The following is a 22,497-nucleotide window of genomic DNA, read 5'->3' as shown; positions in this document are numbered from 1 at the left end:
TTAGTATTTATTTTTTTTGTCCAGGGGAGGGTCATGTAATTTGTAATTGATTACATGTCATATTTCTCAGGGTTTGAGAATCAGTTGCTTATTTAAGTATCTCATGTGTGCCCGATGATGCCCCCCATCCTTGATTCTCTGCTGGGCACTCAATATAAGTGTACCTAATGTGGTCTCAATAAAATTATCCATAGCCTATATAGCACTGCTGGGATGGTGTGTATAAAAACTAGGCTACATTGCATTACACTGCAATGAGAGGCATTCCCAATTATGAGCCCTGACCCGCCCTGCTCTTGCTGATGTGAACCCTTGTGTAGTGCCGAAACAATGACTGTTCAGTGGCACTTCAGGAGGTGAGTACATTTGTATTAAAAAATGCAATATCTGTGTGGACTAGGCCTACTTATGTCCTGTTCAGTTTGAGATAAGAAGGAGACCGGTGGTCTAAGACACTGCACCTCAGTGCAAGAGACGTCACCGCAGTACCTGGTTCGAATCGAGGCTGTATCACATCCGGCTGTGATTGGGAGTCCCATAGGGCGGTGCACAATTGACCCAGTGTCGTCCGGGTTTGGCTGGGGTAGGCCTTCATTGTAAATAAAAATTTGTTCTTAACTGACTTGCCTAGTTAAATAAAGGTTCAATAAAAAGCTTGCTACGGCTATAATTCATTTTTAATAAAAACAGTATGTTTTGTTGCCCATAAGGAAGCTATTTATCAGAGTTATTGATCTCACAATAAGCCATATTTGAGTAATTTACATAACGTACATTACTATGAAGTGGCAGCCACGAAGATGGAAATCATTATGGTGCTAAAAGTAGGCTAATTCGAGAGGGCCTAATTCATTTAAACAATCTCCATTTTAATTTGACTTCAGGCTACTAACAACGTTGTCTTTGTGTTGGAGCCCATTTATTCATATTAAAAAAATAAGCAGTACGTCTAACTGGTATTTCCCACAGAAAACTGGAAGTGTCATTCAAACGCATATAAATACGTCTGGATTTGACGAGAGCTTTGATCGGCATAAAAATTCAACCCTCATGCTACCTGAGCCTGATAAGCCTTACATTAAATATGTTTTATGAGCCCTACATCAAAAACATTTTATGAGGCCAAGCCCAAAAAAGTCAAAATAATTGTTCCCTTATCCAATACATAGCCTATGATATATAGGCTAACGCACATTATACACTACAGAAAAACATAAAAGCCCATTGATGTAGCTATGCTCTCTTGAGAAAATAAATTAAAGTAACTCCAGTAAGCTAATCTTTTTGAGTGTTGTCTGTAGTACTGTACTGTACATATTGTATTATATGAGCAGGAATTAAGCACCTTGTTCAAACAATGACTCTGGGAGAGAACATGGGATGCTGGTGCAGGTCATGCAGCCTACAATGTTATATAGCTACTTTGCAACTACTTAGCATGTTAGCCAACCCTTGCCCTAACCTTAACCCTTTAACCTAACTCCTAACCTTAACCCTAAATTCGTAACATATCATACAAAATGGATGATGGACATCCACATATTAATACATACCATACAAAACATAACATATCACCCTGAATGGTGTGTCGCTTGTTTACGTACAGAATAATACGAAATAGTCTGAGACCAGGTTGGTCAGCCATGAATAAGACCGTTTGCTGAATGGGTCAAGGTTCTGTTTGTTGAGGACCTGGTGATGACCTGGTCATTTATGAAAACACCATGTCTGCTCTGACAGCCCCAAACAGTAGATCAATCAGCTTTCTCCTGCCACACCACTTACTGTACATCAACCCACCCACACTCTCACGCTGTGATAAACCAATATATAGACCAGCATGGCTCTAAGCAGTAGAGAGAATCTTTTATACACTCACAAAAGGTCATGTGGGACCACTACATTTGGAAAGTTTGAGAGTTCAAGAATGATCTTACATGACTTTGAAACATCAGTGTTTCAGAGTGAATCAAAGTGAATCATCAGTGAATAATTTATCTCAGTAAAAGAGAATTCAATTAACTCAGTAAAAGAGAAGTAAAGCAATGCATCAGAAGGTAAATGTTTTAAGTGGTTGTGGTACTGACAGAAAAAACAACATTTGAAGTTTATAAGATCACAAGTCACTCAAGTATGGATGTTTCATTCTGGGCGGGAGAATATTTAAAATGTCAGGTTGCTTTTAATCTATTCTCTGCCATCAGGGAATTTAGACTAGAGGCATTTAACCTTGTAGTATTCACACTGTGAAAAGATAATTCTATTCTATTCATTATTTATTCATTATTTAATTTGTGGTTGTAATTATATTTGGTCTTTTTGAAGTAGTTACTGATTTCCATATGTTGAATGTTATGAAGACAGCTTTGCACACAGGAATTATGTTTGACTCTTGTATTTCAAAGATGACTGAAATGATTGATTTTACAGCTAGATTCCGTTAGCTCAAAGTTATTGCAAACCAAAGATTGCATAATGCCTATGTAACAAGTATTAATATTGTCTTATATATATTTCATCTAAATCCTTTCATTTGGTTTTTATTTACCATATCCATGGATTGTGAGTGTATCGATTGCTTTTTGGTATATTGCTCTGGCCTACAGTATCTTCAAGTGATTCTACTGAGGAGAGGTACAGTATGTGCTCACGTGAGTGCAAAACTACATATGGTATAAACATTTTTAACAAGCAAAATGTCATTGTCATCTACTTTGTTGCATTACAACCTGTAATTTAAATGGATTTTTATTTGGATTTCATGTAATGGACATACACAAAATAGTCAAAATTGGTGAAGGTTTAAAAAGGTTTAAAAATATATATAAAAAAATAAAACATGGAAAAGTGGTGTGGGCATATGTATTCACCCCCTTTTCTATGAAGCCCCTAAATAAGATCTGGTGCAACCAAATACCTCCAGATGTCATATAATTAGTTAGATTGCACACAGGTGGACTTTATTTAAGTGTCACATGATCTGTCATATGATCTCAGTATATATATGCCTGTTCTGAAAATCCCCAGAGTCTGCAACACCACAAAGCAAGGGACACCACCAAGCAAGCAGCACCATGAAGACCAAGGAGCTCTCCAAACAGGTCAGGAGAAAAGTTGTGGAGAAGTACTGATCAGGGTTGGGTTATAAAAAAATATCAGAAACTTTGAACATCCCACGGAGCACCATTAAATCCATTATAAAAAAAATGGAAACAATATGGCAAAACAACAAACCTGCCAAGAGTGGACCGCCCACCAAAACCCACAGACCAGGCAAGGAGGGCATTAATCAGAGAGACCAAAGATAACCCCGAAGGAGCTGCAAAGCTCCACAGTATCTGTCCATAGGACCACTTTAAGCCGTACACTCCACAGAGCTGGACTTTACGGAAGAGTGTCGAGAAAAAAGCCATTGCTTAAAGAAAGAAATAAGCAAAGACGTTTGGTGTTTGCCAAAAGGCATGTGGGAGACTCCCCAAACATATGGAAGAAGTTACTTTGAGTCAAATGAGATTTAAAATGTAGCCTTTTTTTTCATCATTACTTTGGAGTAATGGTATTATTTCAAATTCATTTTTTAGATCCCTTGAATGTACGCTATCTGTTTTGATTCTGAGGCGATGTATGCACTGTGTGCAGCATTGAGGTTCACCATTCATTGTATTGCATTTATTGAATCCAATCCAGATTAATAAAGGACCAGAAACTGGCAACTAGCAGACTGATGTGTAGCTACGTTTCTCTGGTCCACTTTCTCGGTCAATCCAGACAATTTTTCTCCGGTAAAATGATAAATTATCTACCTTGCTTTTTCAATGTACGCTCATTTACTTGTGTGGCTGCCAGCCAAATTGTGTTGCACTTCTGTTGTCATCTGATTAAAATGTTCTGCCGAATGTGTTGCTCTACTGTGTTTTGTGTGAAAGAGAACTGTAGATGCAAGTTCCTGATCACTATATTAAAACAAAAAAACACTTAACTTTCATTATAAAATGCAACCCCAGCTGGACTGACCTGCTCCCGCCTTCTCCCTTTATGTTATTTACAAACAAACATGTGGCTGGCTCAACTGTTCTGGGGAACTCTGGTATGCTTTATAAGTTAAAATAATGTTCAAAGTGAAATGGAGAACGCTTTATCTCCTAAAGTATTGCACAAGTTGACTGCAGGTATTTACTTAAAAGTAGCTCCTAATATGAAAATGTCTTGAAACACTTTAAAATAAACAGTTTAATTGGAAAAACCATCCCGTGGCTATTTACAAATACCCCAACATATAATAATAATATGTAATATGGTATACCCCCAAACCAAACGTTAACACATTGTCTGGCCAAATCCCATAATTTTGATCAATACAGAATTAATTTAGACAGAGAAATTGCAACAAGATGTTGCCCAAAAATCTATCCGACCCAATGCAACCTCCAAAGCAAATTGATACATTTGCCAAAACTGCAGGCGACAGAGATTATGGAGTGTGTTGCCATTTTAGTTTTGGAGTGTGGTGCCGTCTCTAGATTATGGAGTGTGTTGCTGTTTTAATTCCGGAGTATTTTGCTGTCTGTTAGTTGTCAGTCAAACTGTGCAAAACTTAAATAAGTTTAGGCGTTAATTCAGAGTGGGATGGGTTAAACTTAAGGTTAGGCATTAAGAGAGGTTATGGTTAGGGATAAAGTTTGGGATAGGCTTAAAACAAAGCCAAGCATTGGGATTAAACCTGCGATGCTAGGAGCTGTAGCTCATGATTTAAGCTTAACCCCAAACCCATCCCCAATGCCCTAGCTCGACTAGATGGTAACATGTTGTCCCTAGTGGACGGTTGGAAATGGCCATGTAAAGAAAATGCCGCTACATGCTATAACTTCACCATTCCAAACATGGCCGGACAGCCCATATTCCACTGAAGTTTGGGCTGATTCCACCATCTGTGTATGATACTAAGAGCTAATCCTTATTAATTAACATATTGAAAACAGCAATGAAAAGATGTCTCATTGATTTTAAAGTTGAATAAAAAAGTTTATACTGGACAATTACTATACAATGGTTAGGCCTAGTTCCTCTTTTTGGTCTTTAATTATTTGTAGTGGAGAGACTGTTACCACTGTTAGTGTAGTAGATGGGGGGGATCTGTGAAACTCAAGCCTCAGCCTGAATTATCGCTGATTGCACCACTAAAAAATGAATATTTGGTGGTGTGATGGGTTGAAAAGCTTCAGGAGGGTTATCATGTGTTTGCAAGGCAGATGTCCCAAGTTCAAACCAGTTACTGTAGGTGCCAGATCATGGGGAAGTGGTCCTCACTAAGCAAGCAGTGTAATGTTCTTTACAATTGTACACGTGGACTTGGATCTACAGTTGCGCTCAGCTCAACTGCTGGGGTCACCGTGGAGTGTGATTGGGGGGTGAATGTTGCAGACAGAGATCTGGGAAACTCAGTCCATCATTATAATGAAGATCAATGTCAGAACCAAGTCCCTTTATTGTTATCTGGCTCACTTATGTTGACAGGTAACACTTTATTTAACCATGTCATAACCAGTGGCGACCCCTCATTCAGAGCAAGTGGGGCAGATATCACATATCAGTTTACAAACCATGTAAAAATGCTAAATGTTATTTGAGTCAATAAAGCAGCATACAAACATGGTCTCTATTTTGTTTTCTTGAGTAAGACAGCTTCAAAATGCAGGTGTTTCAACCTAGCTCAGTGCTTTCTGTGGTGGTGGGGCAGCCAGCGGAATATATGGAGCGTAGAGGTTGGTAATGTTCTCTAGTTGCGCTGTGATTGGCTCAGTGTTCTGTCATTCATGGGGACAAAAAAGTGTTAAACAAATCAAAGTATATTTTATATTTGAAATTCTTCTAAGTAGACACCCTTTGCCTTGATGACAGCTTTGCACATTCTTGGCATTCTCTCAACCAGCTTCACCTGGAATGATTTTCAACCGTCTTGAAGGAGTTTTTGAGCACTAGTTGGCTGCTTTTCCTTCACTCTGCTGTCCAACGCATCCCAAACCATCTCAATTGGGTTGAGGTCAGGTGTTTGTGGAGGCCAGGTCATCTGATGCAGCACTCGTTCTTGGTCAAGATACATCTCACAAAAACACGGTGATTGAAACCAAAAATCTCAAATTTGGACTCATCCGACCAAAAGACAGATTTCCACTGGTCTATGTCTATTGCTTGTGTTTCTTGGCCCAAGCAAGTCTCTTATTGGTGTCATTTTAGTAGTGGTTTCTTTGCAGAAATTTGACCATGAAGGCCTGATTCACGCAGTCTCCTCTGAACAGTTAATGTTGAGATGTGTCTTTACTTGAACTCTGAGACATTCATTTGGACTCTCATGAGGCTGGTAACTCTAACGAATTTATCCTCTACAGAGGTAACACTGGGTCTTCCATTCCTGTGGTGGTCCTCATGAGAGCCAGTTTCATCATAGTGCTTGATGGTTTTTGCGACTGCACTTGAAGAAACTTTAAAATTTCTTTACAATTTCCGCATTGACTGACCTTCATGTCTTAAGGATGGACTGTCCTTTCTCTTTGCTTATTTGAGCTGTTGAGTTGCAATAAAATGGACTTGATCTTTTACCAAATAGGGCTATCTTCTGTATAACACTCCTGCCTTGTCACAACACAACTGATTGCCTCAAACGCATTAACTTCTTGAGGTATAGGGGGCAGCATTTTCACTTTTGGATAAATAGCGTGCCCAATTTCAACTTCCTGCTACTCATGCCAGGAATATAAGATATGCATATTATTAGTAGATTTCGATAGAAAACACTCTGAAGTATCTAAAACTGTTTGAATAATGTCTGCGAGTATAACAGAACTTATGTAGCAGGCAAAACCCCGAGGACTAACCGTTCAGATTTGTTTTTTGAGGTCTCTGCCTGTTCAGTCAGTTCTCATTGGCAAACGATATTTCTTAGGAACCTGTTTTCAGTTCCTACCGCTTCCAATGGATGTCACCAGTCTTATTCATTTGTGCAATGAAGAAGTAGGTCATCTAGGAACTGGGTAACACTGTTGAGAGTGCACAAGACGTGAAAAGTAGCATGGTTTGTTGTCTTCCTGTATTGAACACAGATAGACCCGTCTACAATTTCATCGATCATTAACATTTAAAAATACCTAAAGTTGTATTTCAAAAGTAGTTTGAAATATTTTGGCAAAGTTTATAGGCAACTTGTGAAATATTTTGTAGTGGCGTTGCATTTTTTGGAAGCTGTTTTTTTCTGGATCAAACGCGTCAAATAAATGGACATTTGGATATATATGGACGGATATAATCGAACAAAAGGACCAATTGTGATGTTTATGGGACATATTGGAGTGCCAACAAAAGAAGCTCGTCAAAGGTATTGCATGTTTTATATTTTATTTCTGCGTTTTGTGTAGTGCCTGCAGGGTTGAAATATCCTACCCTCTTTGTTTACTATTGTGCTATCATCAGATAATAGCTTCTTATGCTTTCGCCAAAAAGCCTTTTAAAAATCGGACATGTTGGCTGGTTTCACAATGAGTGTAGCTTTAATTGAGTATCTTACATGTGTGATTTAATGAAAGTTTGATTTTTATATCATTTTTTAAAATTTGCTGTGCCGCATTTTCCCCGTGTTTGCCCAAGTGGGACGCAACCGTCCCCTATCCTAAGAAGGAAAGAAATTACACAAATTCATTTTTAACAAGGCATACGTGCTAATTGAAATGCATTCCAGGTGACTACCTCATGAAGCTGGTTGAGAGAATGCCAAGAGTGTGCAAAGCTGTCATCAAGGCAAAGGGTGGCTATTCTGAAGATTCTCAATAATAATTTTGCACGCCCAATTTTTCAGTTTTTGATTTAATAAAAAAGTTTGAAATATCCAATAAATGTCGTTCCACTTCATGATTGTGTCCCACTTGTTGTTGATTCTTCACAAAAAAATACAGTTTTATATCTTTATGTTTGAAGCCTGAAATGTGGCAAAAGGTCGCAAAGTTCAAGGGGGCCGAATACTTTCGCAAGGCACTGTACCTGAGGCCTACTGGTAAAATGCACATGAGGGGGTACTTCAGGAGTACTCTAGGCAGAGCAAAATTCAATTGGTGGTACTGTAAGTGAAAAATGTAAGCGAAAATTACTCCTCTGTGTTTGGAAATAATGACATTTTTTCCAAGCACATATGGCAGACCTATTGAAACCTGTCAACAATGGCAATAGTAAAGTGGTTCTACACCACAGAATCAATTTTTGTAGGCTGTGTGGCAATTTGTTTTGCTCTCACACTCAATCAGATTGTGGTTGAATTTTGTGACTGAGGTGTTGGTATTCTATTATAGCCCTTACACGGGGAAAAAGATCATGATGGAATTGAATAGAGCTTCCGTCCCCGAGAGAACATTGTATTACAAACTCAATAATGTCTGGTCTTTCACTCCACTGTAATGCTTTCCTCTGAAAGGGCTAAAGAGAACAGAGCTTTAAAAAAATCACTCAGGTGCTGGCTTCTCCTGAGTGCTTAACCCTTGTGTTGTCTTAAGGGTAAAAAAAAATGACCTGCCACTATGTATAACAGCAGAGAAACCCCCTAAAATGTTTTATTTTTTTACTTGAAATTTGATGACTTTTCCTAGAGTGACCCCAACATTAGAAAAAGTGAAACATTACCATTGTCAATATTCCCATAAAACCTGTACACCACCAGAGTACAAATATTGTCTTAGGGTCATTTTGCCCGGCAGTTCTAAAATCATTTACGCATGTACGCATCAAATATGACATTTTGAAGTGGAAATTACAAACTTTAGAATCATTCTATGCAGGAAAATTCCTGAAACAACAGGATGACCAAATTAAGATACGGCATCTGTACACATCCTCACTACACTATAAGGCTGCGTTGAGACAATGATTTATCAATGACTCAAGCCCAGCTCAGCTAATCCCTACCATTGTGACGCAGAGTTGTCATAATGCTTCAGCAATTGTACATTACACCAGGGGCGTCAGTAGAAACAATATAAGTAACCTAATTTGCCCTGAATGCCTCTACTGATGCTACAGCTATTGTATGCAGTAATCATGTGCCTATGAACCAGATTTATACTGTTAGCACTAAGCCGGTGTGCCCTAGTAGGAAGTCCACTGTGAGCAGCTAACTCTGCACTAACATAAAGAACATGAGCACATCTACTGCTGCTAAGCTTCCCAGTAACGCAATGAAAGCAAGTAAGCATCCCATAAGAAAAGTGCTCAAAATTAGCCCACATTTATATATGTAGCTTAAGAAACAAGGTTAATGAAATCAATGTTTTGCTAGTAACAGATGACAATAATATTCTGATTATCTCTGAAATGCAATTAGACAACACCTTTGACAATACAGTAGAAGCAATTCAAGGTTATAACATTTATAGAAAAGATAGAAATGACAATGGTGGAGGTGTTGCTCTTTATATTCAGAACCACATTCCTGTAAAGATTAGAGTGGATCTCATGTCAAGTACAATTGAAGTAATATGACTACAGGTTAATCTGCCTCACCTAAAGCCAATTCTAGAGAGAAGCTGATATAGACCACCAAGTGCTAAACATCAGTATCTGGAAAAATGCTTTAAATTGTATGTGATATCAACAGAGGTATATTTTCTGGGTGCTTTTTAAATATTGACTGGTTTTCATCAAGCTGCCCACTCAAGAAAAAGCTTCAAACTGTAACCAGTGCCTGCAACCTGGTTCAGGTTATCAGTCAACCTACCAGGGTAGTTACAGACAGCAGAGGAATGAAATCATCAACATATATTGATCACATCTTCACTAATGCTGCAGAAATGAGCTTGAAAGCAGTATCCAGATCCATCGGATGTAGTGATCACAATATAGTAGCCATATCTAGGAAAACCACGTTTCAAAAGGCTTGACCTAATATAGTGTATAAGAGGTAATACAAGAAGTTTTGTAGCGATTCCTATGTTATTGATGTAAAGAATATTTGCTGATCTGTGGTGTGTAATGAGGAGCAAACAGACACTGCACTTGATACATTTATGAAATTGCTTATTCCAGTTGCTAATAAGCATGCACCCAAACCTGTTGTGAGTAGGGGGCAGTATTTTCATTTTTGGAAAAAAAACGTTCCCGTAGTAAACAGGATATTTTGTCAGGACAAGATGCTAGAATATGCATATAATTGACAGCTTAGGATAAAAACACTCTAACGTTTCCAAAACTGTAAAAATATTGTCTGTGAGTATAACAGAACTGATGTTGCAGGCGAAAGCCTGAGAAAAATCCAATCCAGAAGTGCCCCATGTTTTGAAAGCGCTGCGTTCCAATGAGTCCCTATTGAGCAGTGAATGGGCTATCAACCAGATTACTCTTTCTCCGTATTCCCGAAGGTGTCTACAGCATTGTGATGTAGTTTTACGCATTTATGTTGAAGAATACCTGTAAGCGGCTACATTGCGCAAGTGGTCACCTGATGCTGCCAGAGAGATTCTCGCGTAAAATACAGAGGTAGCCATTACTCCAATCGGTCCTACTGAAAAACGAATTGTCCCGATGGATATATTATCGAATAGATATTTGAAAAACACCTTGATGATTGATTATAAACAACGTTTGCCATGTTTCTGTCGATATTATGGAGCTAATTTGGAATATTTTTAGCCGTTTTCGTGACTGCAATTTCCGGGCGATTTCTCAGCCAAACGTGAAGAACAAACGGAGCTATTTCGCCTACAAAAATAATATTTTTGGAAAAAAGGAACATTTGCTATCTAACTGGGAGTCTCGTGAGTGAAAACATCCAAAGCTCATCAAAGGTAAACGATTTAATTTGATTGCTTTTCTGATTTCCGTGACCAAGTTACCTGCTGCTAGCTGGACAAAATGCTATGCTAGGCTATCGATAAACTTACACAAATGCTTGTCTAGCTTTGGCTGTAAAGCATATTTTGAAAATCTGAGATGACAGGGTGATTAACAAAAGGCTAAGCTGTGTCTCAATATATTTCATTTGTGATTTTCATGAATAGGAATATTTTCTAGGGATATTTACGTCCGTTGCGTTATGCTAATTAGTGTCAGGCGATGATTACAGTCCCGCATGCAGGATGGAGAGTCACTCGAGTTAAGAAAATGACTGTAAAAACTGTTAAATCCCTGTGGATTGATGAGGAATTTAAAAATTGTATGGTTAACCGATTGGCAAACTTATTGCAAATTGATAAATCATGTGACTAAACTGAATAAAAAGAAGAACTACACTATGAAACCAAAAATTATTGTTGTCTATCAACAATGACAGGCCACCCGGGTCTGACAACTTGAATGGAAAATGACTGAGGATAATAGCGGACAATATTGCCACTCCTATTTGCCACATCTTCCGTTTAAGCCTGCTAGAAAGTGTGTGCCCTCAGGCTTGGAGGGAAGCAAACGTCATTCCGCTACCTAAGAATAGTAAAGTCCCCTTTACTGGCTCAAACAGCCAACCAATCAGCCTGTTACCAACCCTTAGCAAACTTTTGGAAAAAATTGTGTTCGACCAAACACAATGCTATTTTACAGTAAACAAATTGACAACAAACTTTCAGCACGCCTATAGAGAAGGACATTCAATAGGCAGGCACTTACACAAATGACTGATGATTGGCTGAGAGAAATTGATGATAAAAAGATTGTGGGTGCTGTTTTGTTAGACTTCAGTGTGGCCTTTGACATTATCGATCATAGTCTGCTGATGGCAAAGTGTATGTGTTATGGCTTTACACCCCTTGCTATATTGTGGATAAAGAGTCACCTGTCTAACATAACAAAGAGGGTGTTCTTAATTGGAAGCCTCTCCAACATAATACAGGTAGAATCAAGAATTCCACAGGTAACTGTCTAGGCCCATTGAAAAAGGTCATCTTTACTATGCCACTGGCTTTGAGGAAAGCCAGAGTGTCTATGTATGCAGGTGACTCAATACTATACACGTCAGCTACTGCTGCGACTGAAATGACTGCAACACTTAACAAAGAATTGCAGTTAGTTTTAGAGTGGGTGGCAAGGAATAAGTCAGTCCTAAATATTTCTAAAAGCATTGTATTTGGAACAAAACACTCACTAAACCTCAAATAAATCTTGTAATAAATAATGTGTAAATTGAGCAACTTGAGGTGACTAAACTGCTTGGATTTACCCTGAACTCCCTTGGCATTAGCTAATGGGGATCTTTAATAAATACAAATACACTGTTCTTCTATCCTGTCATAACCATGCCCAAGTTTGAAAAGCGGGGTGACTTGAGGCATTAATGATTGGTGTCATAGATTTTCTTCTACCCGGCTTGAGTGTCCCCCAAACCCTGCTAAAGAAAAAATGTGTAAGTTTGTTGATAAATACATGCCAGCTGCCTGACACACACATTATGCCAGCTGCTCCACATTTTGGCAGCTGTAAAAGCAGAGACAAAATTTGAAGGCTGAGATATTTCAACTTTAATATTAAATGTTGTCTTCTTCCTGTGCCTGAATTTCTTATATTTATTCATATCTTCATTCATAACATGGTAAAAGGAAAAAATATCTGATGGTCCATTCAAAGTAAGGGAGACCGGGGTTGGTTGTCACACGTTTGACTCTTTTGTGCATTTCTCAGCACCAGCATATCTTAAATGACTTGTTTCAATATTAGGAGAAAGACCGCGGTCTTGGGTTGAAATTTGAGTTGAAGTTGAGTTGAAGTTTCCTCATATCTCATTCCAACATGGAGTTCTAAGCCATCAAACACACTCTGTCCACTTGTGTCAACCAGTATGGGGATGGTCATCACAATGTTTGCCCTGATATTAATATTAAGGGTTGCAATGTGTTTAGAGCTGACAGACAGAGTAGAGGTGGTGGATTGGCCATTTTATAAAATAAAACATTTCTGTCTCTTTACTGAAATCCATTTCCCTTGCAAATTTCTTTTAGCTACCTTTGTCTGGGGATTTTTTTGTCATAACATTATAAGGGTCTACCGTCCAGCTAACCTTTGTTCACTTGAGGAGTTAACAAGTTTGTTGTCTTCTTTTACTAAATCAGAAGTTATTATCTTGTGTGACCAAAATTATGATTGGGAAAAGCAGGCTTCAGACAATCTAAATGATGTGTAATAATGTAAACCTAACCCAGCTGGTGAATAAGCCTAAATGGCCCAGCCCTAAAAATTCTTCAAAGTCAAATTATTCTAATGTTGCTACTGGTGTCTTCTCCCAATATATTAGTGACCATTGCCCAGTTGTTTGTGTTTGAGATACAGCAATCTAAGCCTCATATCATCACATAGACAAACTTTTAAAAACTTCAGTGAGCAGGCTTTTTTTAAACATTATTTTAGTGACCTTGATTCTATTTTAGTTCTCCTTGAACCTGATTTATCTTTCAACAGATTTTTTTTTACCAGGTATGTTGACTGAGAAGACATTCTCATTTACAGCAATGACCTGGGGAATAGTTACAGCGAGAGGAGGGGGATGTACGAGCCAATTATAAGTTGGGGATGATTAGGTGACCATGATGGTCAGATTGGGAATTTAGCCAGGACACCACGCTTAACACCCCTACAATAAGTGCCATGGGATCTTTAATGACCTCAGAGAGTCAGGAAACCCGTTTAACGTCCCATCCAAAAGACAGCACCCTACACAGGGCAGTGTCCCCAATCACTGCTCTCGGGTATTGAGATCTTTTTTTAGACCAGAGGAAAGAGTGCTTCCTACTGGCCCTTCAACATCACTTCCAGCAGCATCTGATCACCCATCCAGGTACTGACCAGGACCAAACCTGCTTAGCTTCAGAAGCAAGCCAGCAGTGGGATGCAGGGTGGTATGCTGCTGGTAGATGTCTTCAATAATACTATGGATAATCATGCTACCTTCAAAACACTAAGGGTTAAAGGCAGGTTGAATGCCTGGAATGCCAGAATAATCAGAAGACATTCATAAAATAATGTATGCTTCGGTCAAGGCCAGGAACACAGGCTTAGGCCTGAACAGGCAAGCTTTTAATTAACTGAGGAATCAAGATTTTAATGGGAATTCAGAAAAAGTTTTGAAAACTCACAAATCCCTGAAGGTTTCTACTTCCTCCTCTCTGCCACAACACATTAATTCAGACTCTAACCTCAATACGGGAAAAATGCTATCATTGGCATTTCTTCACCATTTTATTTCAGTGGGCTCTCTCTTTCAAAGAAATTTGACGCCTATTCACAATGATACTGGGCTGGATGCTGATAGGGGACACTTGCTGAATGATCAAATACATTGCTGTCAAAGCTTTCCTTTTAGGCTACTTACAGAAAAATATGTTCTGGATGATTTGCTGGCAATAGACAACAAGAATTCCACAGGGGCTGATCAATTGGATCCCGTTCTACTTAAGTGTGCAGTGCCCATCATTGTTGGCTCAATAACCCACATGTTTTATTTAACGTTGTGATCAGGAAATTTTTGAAAAGTATGGAAATCACCTCTTGTGCTGCTACTCCATAAGGGCGGGGATAGTAGTGATCTTAATAATTATCACTCCATTTCAAGGCTTCACTGTGTATCTAAAATTATTGAATCCTTGGTAAATGTACAACTTTGCTCTTTTTTATCTGAGAAAAAAGGAATTTATCAAACAAAAGGACCATTTGTGATGTTTCTGGGACATTTTGGAGTGCCAACAGAAGAAGATCTTCAAAGGTAAGTCATGAATTATATCGCTATTTCTGACTTTTGTGGCTCACCTGCCTGGTTGAAATATGATTTTCATGTGTTTGTACGCGGGGCGCTGTCCTCAGATAATCGCAATGTTTGCTTTCGCCGTAAAGCCTATTTGAAATCTGACACAGCGGCTGGATTAACAAGAAGTAAAGCTTTATTTTTTTATGTATAACACATATATTTTCAAGAAAGTTAAATATTTGAATTTGGTCATTTTGAATTTCGCACTGGATGTTGGCCAGATAGGACGCTACCGTCCCACAAGAAGTTAATGAGACATTGCAGGGATCTAGCTTGCGGACTTAACATGAAACTTGAGCCATCGGCACACATGGACATCTTTTTTTCAAGCCTTGGACTTCTAATCCTCTAATGTTGTTATTGGATCTGATTTTAATAGCTAGTATTTCGATGGCCATAATGAATAGATATGGAAAATTAACAAATGTACAGAAAAATCAGGGCGAAGGCCAAATTATAGAGGAATAACTTTTTGAGGCTATTAAATCCTTTCAGTCTGGAAAATCTCCAGGGCTTGATGGCATACCGAGGTATATCAAGTATTTTTTGATATACTAAAAGCTCCACTGTTAGATTGTTTTAACTACTCCTATAGAAATGGTAGTCTGTCAGGTACTCAGCAGGAAGGTCTGATTTCTCTATTATTAAAACAAGACCCAGATGGCAAATATAATGGCACATTTTATAGATGGACAATGACCCCAAGCATACTTTCAAAGATGTGGCAAAATGGCTTAAGGACAACAAAGTCAAGGTATTGGAGTGGCCATCACAAAGCCCTCACCTCACTCCCATAGAAAATGTGTGGGCAGAACTGAAAAAGTGTGTGCGAGCAAGGACGCCTACAAACCAGCTCTGTCAGGAGGAATGGGCCAAAATTCACTCAACTTATTGTGGGAAGCTTGTGGAAGGCTCCCCAAAACATTTGACCCAAGTTAAACAATTCAAAGGCAATGCTATCAAATACTAATTGAGTGTATGTAAACTTCTGACCCACTGGGAAATGTGATGAAAGAAATAAAAGTTGAAATAAATTATTCTCTCTACTATTATTGTGATATTTCACATTCTTAAAATGAAATGGTGATCCTAACTGATCCTAATTTTTACTCTGATTAAATGTCAGGAATGGTGAAAAACTGAGTTTAAATGTATCTGGCTAAGGTGTATGTTAACTTCCGACTTCAACTGTACATTAGATTACTTACATTGTGTCTATCAATGCCCCTGGTAAAACATACATTTGTTGAAGCCTTATGATGACTCAGTGACACAATGGTCGGGATTAACTGAGCTAGGCTTTGGTCATTGATAAGTAATTTTCTCAAGGCATTCTTATTATGCTTTGAAAGGATCTAGATACCCAAATGATTTGGATGGATCCCATCCTCCTAATAAAATGTGTTTTGTTTCCAAAAGTTACACCCATTGAGCTGCAATAATCACGTAGCCAGTTGTGAAAAGAAAGAATCCTGCTAAAGCTTTCAATACCATGATTCAGGAAGGATACAGGGCCAGATCTGATGGGTATTTTATTAGTGCCTAGCAGAGAGTCAATAAGCTCCTTGAAACACAGTTTCAACAGTTCAGAGCTGCCCTTCATAGTGTCATTAAATCCCACATGGGAATTTGTGTCCATTTGCTGGTGTAGTACGTTCAAGAGCAGCTTAGTAATGTAATTTACTCAAGCTCCAGGATAATTATTTTTTTGCACCAAGTACAGTCACACTTCTTACCATGGAGCTGCCCAATGTCACAGGTGGCGAGAAGACCTAGGAAATGTGGCCACCCCCACGCTTCACAGGATGGTGCAGGCTCCGACAGATGGAGAAGACCCACTTGATAAAGAGCAGGGACAGAGGGTTGCCGACGTCGACTTCAAAATCATAGGGGAAGGAGTAGGCACAGTGGCCGCAGACACAGGTACCTACAGCGACAAAGGTGTAGGAAGATCAGGGTGGCAAAATTATTTGTTGTTTGTTTCCACTCCTGGCCGCTCATTGAGAGTGTAGACTGCTTTGCGGGAGACTGCTGTTTTCAGCTTCCATGGCTTGTGACATGTGAAAATCGTTGATTTCCATGCTCCTCTTGCTGTGCTCTTTTGACTCCGCTACCAGATGGGGGAGGAGAGGCAGGAGATGACAACGACAAGACATGCATCTAACATGCATGAACACCATCCAGCCACGGGCATAGAAAAGGTAAAGGTTTGAGTCTGCATTTTCACGACTTTCATACATAGGCTGGCAACCTGCATTATCATGGAAGCCACTTCAAGCCTATAATCCTCTGCAAGCAAACAATTGCCGCATTGGAACTCTGAGCGAAAGATGAAATCGATGAATACGGCCTTACATGTCGTCCTGTGAGACCAAACTGTCACTGAAACCATCTTGTGGACCGTCCTGACAGAACTGGAAGGAATACTGAATTCCAAACCTTTGGAATATATCTTTACAGAGATCGCTGATCCAGATCCGGTCACACCGAATCTGCTCTTTATGCAGCTCTTAGAAGCTTCATTTCCTTAAGCCATGTATGCTGATGCCAACCTCATTGACAGACACTGGTAGCGGCACAGCCAGATCTCTGCAGACCATTTCTGAGCCCAATTTATTTCGGATAACCTACCAAGCCTACAGCGCAGAGGGAAATTGCGAAGAGAAATGGCCAGCCTGGACACTGGCAAAGTAGTAATGATAGTGGACACTCAACTGCCTCGAGATTTCTAGCCGATGTGCCATATCACCAATACAATGCCTGGGATCGATGGTTGTGTTAGATCAATGGAGATCCAGGTTATAGAACCGGACATACAGTATTTCCAGTCCAGTTGCCCGAATAATTCCTCTCCCTGAGATGACCAAGGATGTGGAGGGATGAGCATTTTGAGGAGTGTGGAATTTAACACAATTGTGGTGGCTGTGGAAAAGGCCCATGGAATTGGTGAAATTGCCCTTTAATTCATGACCACTTGCCAGCTGGGCCAGAGTGCTTTAATTAGGTCAGGTGGAAATGTCCAACAGATCTCAACTCATTAAAAGGAAGAAATCACCCCTGCCCGACCTTGCTGTTTTCTCTCCCCCAACTCCGTCTAAGCCAGACATTGTGTGTGTCCACTAATCAACGTAAGTCCACTGTATCTGTTATCTGTCATCTGAGCTATCTGTTGTGCTCGGGAGAGTGGGCCATCAGTTATTGTTTATAGTTATTACCTCGGAGAGTGGCTTGCAGCGCGCACTTCAAACCTATTGTGTTACATCAATGGACAATGATCAAGTCTCCTACCGATCATCACAGGACAATTATGCCATCGAGAACTACAAATGTTTTGCTACTTTTCTCAACCACATTGATGATCTGAATTTAACAGGCACTATCGACAAATCAGTTGGAAAAAGTTACGGGCAACTTTCTGCACACGCCATGGTCAGTGTGAACCGGAGTGACTTCACACAACGCTGGCCAAACAAGATGTAGCTACAAACAAAATGTAGTTACATGGTTTGAGTCTGCCGTGAAGTGTTCATCCATGTATTGTATATGGGTAAGAGTCTAGCTACATTTTGAGTTTCTAATTTTGTCAGAAAGTTTTTATTGTTTTTATTGCAAGGTAAAGCATACAGTTAGTTAGCTAACAAATTTTGGCTTGCTGGCTCGCTAGCTATCGTTACGTGTATGATCTAGATGTAGTAATATTATTTGAATCAGAAATCCATTTATACTGCTCGTTTTAGCCGACTGTTAGCTGGCTAACAAATGTTTGTTTGAAAGTATGTTTTTTTCTCTCAGTTTTATCCTCTCTCCTAACCACAGCCCTAACCTTAAACATGTTGGTGTTCCAATTCAGTTTCATTGTGTCACTGAATACATCAATTTGACAAGTAAATGTCATAATGTTGACGAGTCAAGGGACATAATTCAAGTCAAAATTGGACATCTGAGGCAAGAAAGACATACAGATGAGTTTGTTGGACATAAAGTAAGATGGATACAGCCATGTAGCATACCTCATTGAAGCCCAGGGCAGACAGGCTTCTGTAGAAACCTTTAACGAGCTACAGAGACATCTGAGGATGTCTGCGGGAGATGATCTCACTCACACCTGCAGTTATGGGTCATTAAAAATAATGTCCACACTATAATTACAAACAAAACCAATGTGAAAGAACAACCTGCCTTCTGGCACACACACCCGAAGAGACACTGGGACAGTCCCCAAATGCTTTCTTATAATCCATTCCAATGAAAATGGCATTTATTAGCACCCCTTTCGTCCAGATTGAACACCCCTTGTGGAAATTCAATTATGGTTACAGACTTTTTATATCCCCACATCAAAGGGAATATCTGGCCAATAGGACATGCCTGGTTGGCCCCAACAGCAGTTGTTTGCATGGGCAAAACAAATCAAACTTTAAAGACTTTACAAAGTGTAGACTTTACTGTCAAATGCTTACTTACAAGCCCTTAACCAAAAGTGCAGTTCAAGAAGAAGAAAATATTTACTAAGTAGGCTGAAATAAAAAGTAATAATAAAAAGTAACACAATAAGAATAACAATAACGAGGCTATATACAGCGGGCACCGGTACCGAGTCAGTGTGTAGGGGTACAGGTTAGTTGAGGTAATCTGTACATGTAGGTGGGGTGAAGTGACTATGCATAGGTAACAAACAAAGAGCGAGTAGCAGCAGTGTACAAGAGGGTTTGTGTCAATGTAAATGATCTAGTGGCGATTTTAATGAATGTTTCAGCAGTCTAATGGCTTGGGGGTAGAAGCTGTTGAGGAGCCTTTTGGTCCTAGACTTGGCGCTCTGGTACCGCTTGCCGTGCAGTAGCAGAGAAAACAGTCTATAGGGTGACTGGAGTCTCTGACAATTTTATCGGTTTCCTCTGACACAAGCTATTATGTAGGTCCTGGATCGCAGGAAGCTTGGTCCAGGGATGTACTGGGCCGTACGCACTCCGTAGCGCCTTACGGTCAGATGCCGAGCAGTTGCCATACCAGGTGGTGATGCAACCAGTTAGGATGCTCTCTATGGTGCAGCTGTAGAACCTTTTCAGGATCTAGGGGCCCATGCCAAATCTTTTCAGTCTCCTGAAAGGGGAAAAGGTTTTGTTGTGCCCTCTTCACGCCTGTCTTGGTATGTTTGGACCATGATAGTTCGTTGGTGTTGTGGACACCAAGGAACTTGAAACTCTCGACCCGCTCCACTACAGACCCGTCGATGTTAATGGGGGCCTGTTCGGCCAGCCTTTTCCTGTAGTCCACAATCAGCTCCTTTGTCTTGCTCATATTGAGGGAGTCGTTGTTGTCCTGACACCACACTGTCAGTTCTCTGACCTCCTCCCTATAGGCTGTCTCCTCGTTATCGGTGATCAGGCCCACCACTGTGGTTTCTTCAGCAAACTTAATGATGGTGTTGGCCAAGCAGTTGTGGGTGAACAGGGAATACAGGAGGGGACTAAGTACACACCCCTGAGGGGATCAGCATGGCAGACGTGTTGTTGCCTACTCTTACCACCTGGGGGCGGCCCGTCAGGAAGTCCAGGATCCAGTTGCAGAGGGAGGTGTTTAGTCCCAGAGTCCTTAGCTTAGTGATGAGCACTATGGTGTTGAACACTGTCGATGAACAGCATTCTCACATAGGTGTGGAGAGCGATTGAGGTTGCATCATCTGTGGATCTGTTAGGGAGGTATGCGAACTGGAGTGGGTCTAGGGTGTCCGGGAGGATGCTGTTGATGTGAGCCATAACCAGCCTTTCAAAGCACTTCATGGCTACCGACATGAGTGCCACAGGGCGGTAATCATTTAGGCAGGTTACCTTTGCTTCCTTGGGCACAGGGACTATGGTGGTCTGCTTGAAACATGTAAGTATTACAGACTCGGTCAGAGAGAGGTTGAAAATATCAGTGAAGACACCTGACAGTTGGTCCACGCATGCTTTGAGTACATGTCCTGGTAATCCGTTTGGCCCAGCGGCTTTGTGAATGTTGACCTGTTATAAGGTTTTGTTCACATCGGCTACCGAGAGCATTATCACACTGTCATCCAGAACAGCTGGTGCTCTTGTGCATGCTTTAGTGTTGGCTCGCTGGTAGGCTCGCTTCTGGGTTTCCCTTTGCAGTCCGTAATAGGTTTCAAGCCCTGCGACATATGACGAGCGTAGTAGGATTCAATCTTATTCCTGTATTGACGCTTTGCTTGTTTGATGGTTCATCTGAGGGCATGGCGGTATTTCTTTTAAGGGTCCAGTGCCTTAGACTAAGTGGCACAGCGGTCTGAGGCACTGCATCTCAGTGCTAGAAGCATCACTACAGACCCTGGTTCGATTCCAGGCTGAATCATAACCGGCCGTGATTGGGAGTCCCATAGAGTGGCGCACAATTGGCCTGCGTCATCCGGGTTTGGCCGGGGTAGGCCTTCATTGTAAATAAGAATTTGTTCTTAACTGACTTGCCTAGTTAAATAAAAGTTAAATAAATAAAATAGAAATGTGTACAGTGATCAGGACCCTGTCAGGTGACATTAGCAGCGGGGACTCTTTGTGTGAATGATGAAGCCCAAAGGCAGTGGAGCGAGGAAGGCAGGCATAGGGGACACATCTGCTCAGGACACCACCAGGGACAGCTGGGCTCCATTGCCAGCACATGGGGCCCTGTAGCCAGCCACACAGCCCCAGGGATGGGAGCAGGGGCCTGAGCTGTAATTTGCCTCTAGGATTTGGATCACTGACCCATTGGATTGAAGCTCACCAAGCTGATGGTAAAATATGCAGCATTACGTGTCTGATTACAGAAGTTTTTTCATAAAGTCATCTTGTGAAAGATAAGGAACTCTGATGTTTTATAGATAGGTAGAAGGTAAATTAGATGAGTAGGAAATCAAATTATTAGGGTATTTATGCACATGACAAGCAATACTTCTAAGCACCTGTAAGAAGTGCTTTAACTGAGTATGTTTGTGCAATTCACACACTTACGAACCTAAGCAGCTAATAAAGCCTCTTATATTTTGGATGATTTAAAATGTTGTTCATGCCCTGTCTGCACTAACAAGAGTGACTCCTAAAAGACTAAAAACCTGTGATGTAAATCATAAAACCTTGTGCACAAAATTATTGTGCTAGTTCTAAGCACCTGATATCTTATCTGACCCTCCATCTCTCCCTCTGGCTGTGTTTATGTTTACACTGCTGTCTGGCACATATTTTATTTATACTTCCTGATTACCATTTGTTTACCATGTTTGTACTTCATATTTAGGTAGGCTACTGTTTTTACAGTTTTTAAGTGCTTGGAAGCATCCTGTCTTTTTTCTTCAAATCATGCTATGAATCTTATGGTAGTGTCATACACTATAATAAATATTTATTTCACTGGAAAACATACTGTATTATGCACTGTGCATGTCATTCATAATAAAAATTGACACAGTGAAATCCACCATCATCAACAACAACATCTTTCAGCGTGATAGAAAATAAATATTCCAGGCATTGTGATCGGCTTAACTTGGACATTTCAAGAGCCATTTCATTATTTCTCATTCAGCAGTATAAGGATTGGAAGATGAAAAGGATGCATAGGTTGCCTCCATGGGAGAACTTGAGAATTAATCTTATATAACGGCAGCTAATGAAGGATGAAACATTCATTGATTCTACAGAATCCCTGACTCTATAAGGGTACCAAATTTAGAAGTGTTAATTATACCCAGATTGGGGGAAGTGCTCTGA

At 40.1% G+C, this 22,497-nt stretch overlaps 1 protein-coding gene across 1 annotated transcript in view; it reads right to left on the bottom strand.

The window, feature by feature from the left end:
- LOC112219913 (zinc finger protein 804A-like) overlaps positions 1–22,497 on the bottom strand; it is a 60,737-nt gene that overhangs the window by 12,346 nt on the left and 25,894 nt on the right. The window lies entirely within an intron of this gene.

Source organism: Oncorhynchus tshawytscha, linkage group LG07, assembly GCF_018296145.1.
Source record: "Oncorhynchus tshawytscha isolate Ot180627B linkage group LG07, Otsh_v2.0, whole genome shotgun sequence".
In the NCBI taxonomy this organism is placed as follows: domain Eukaryota; kingdom Metazoa; phylum Chordata; class Actinopteri; order Salmoniformes; family Salmonidae; genus Oncorhynchus; species Oncorhynchus tshawytscha.
Note: the sequence above shows the minus strand (reverse complement) of the source record. Positions and strands in the feature narration are given on the sequence as shown.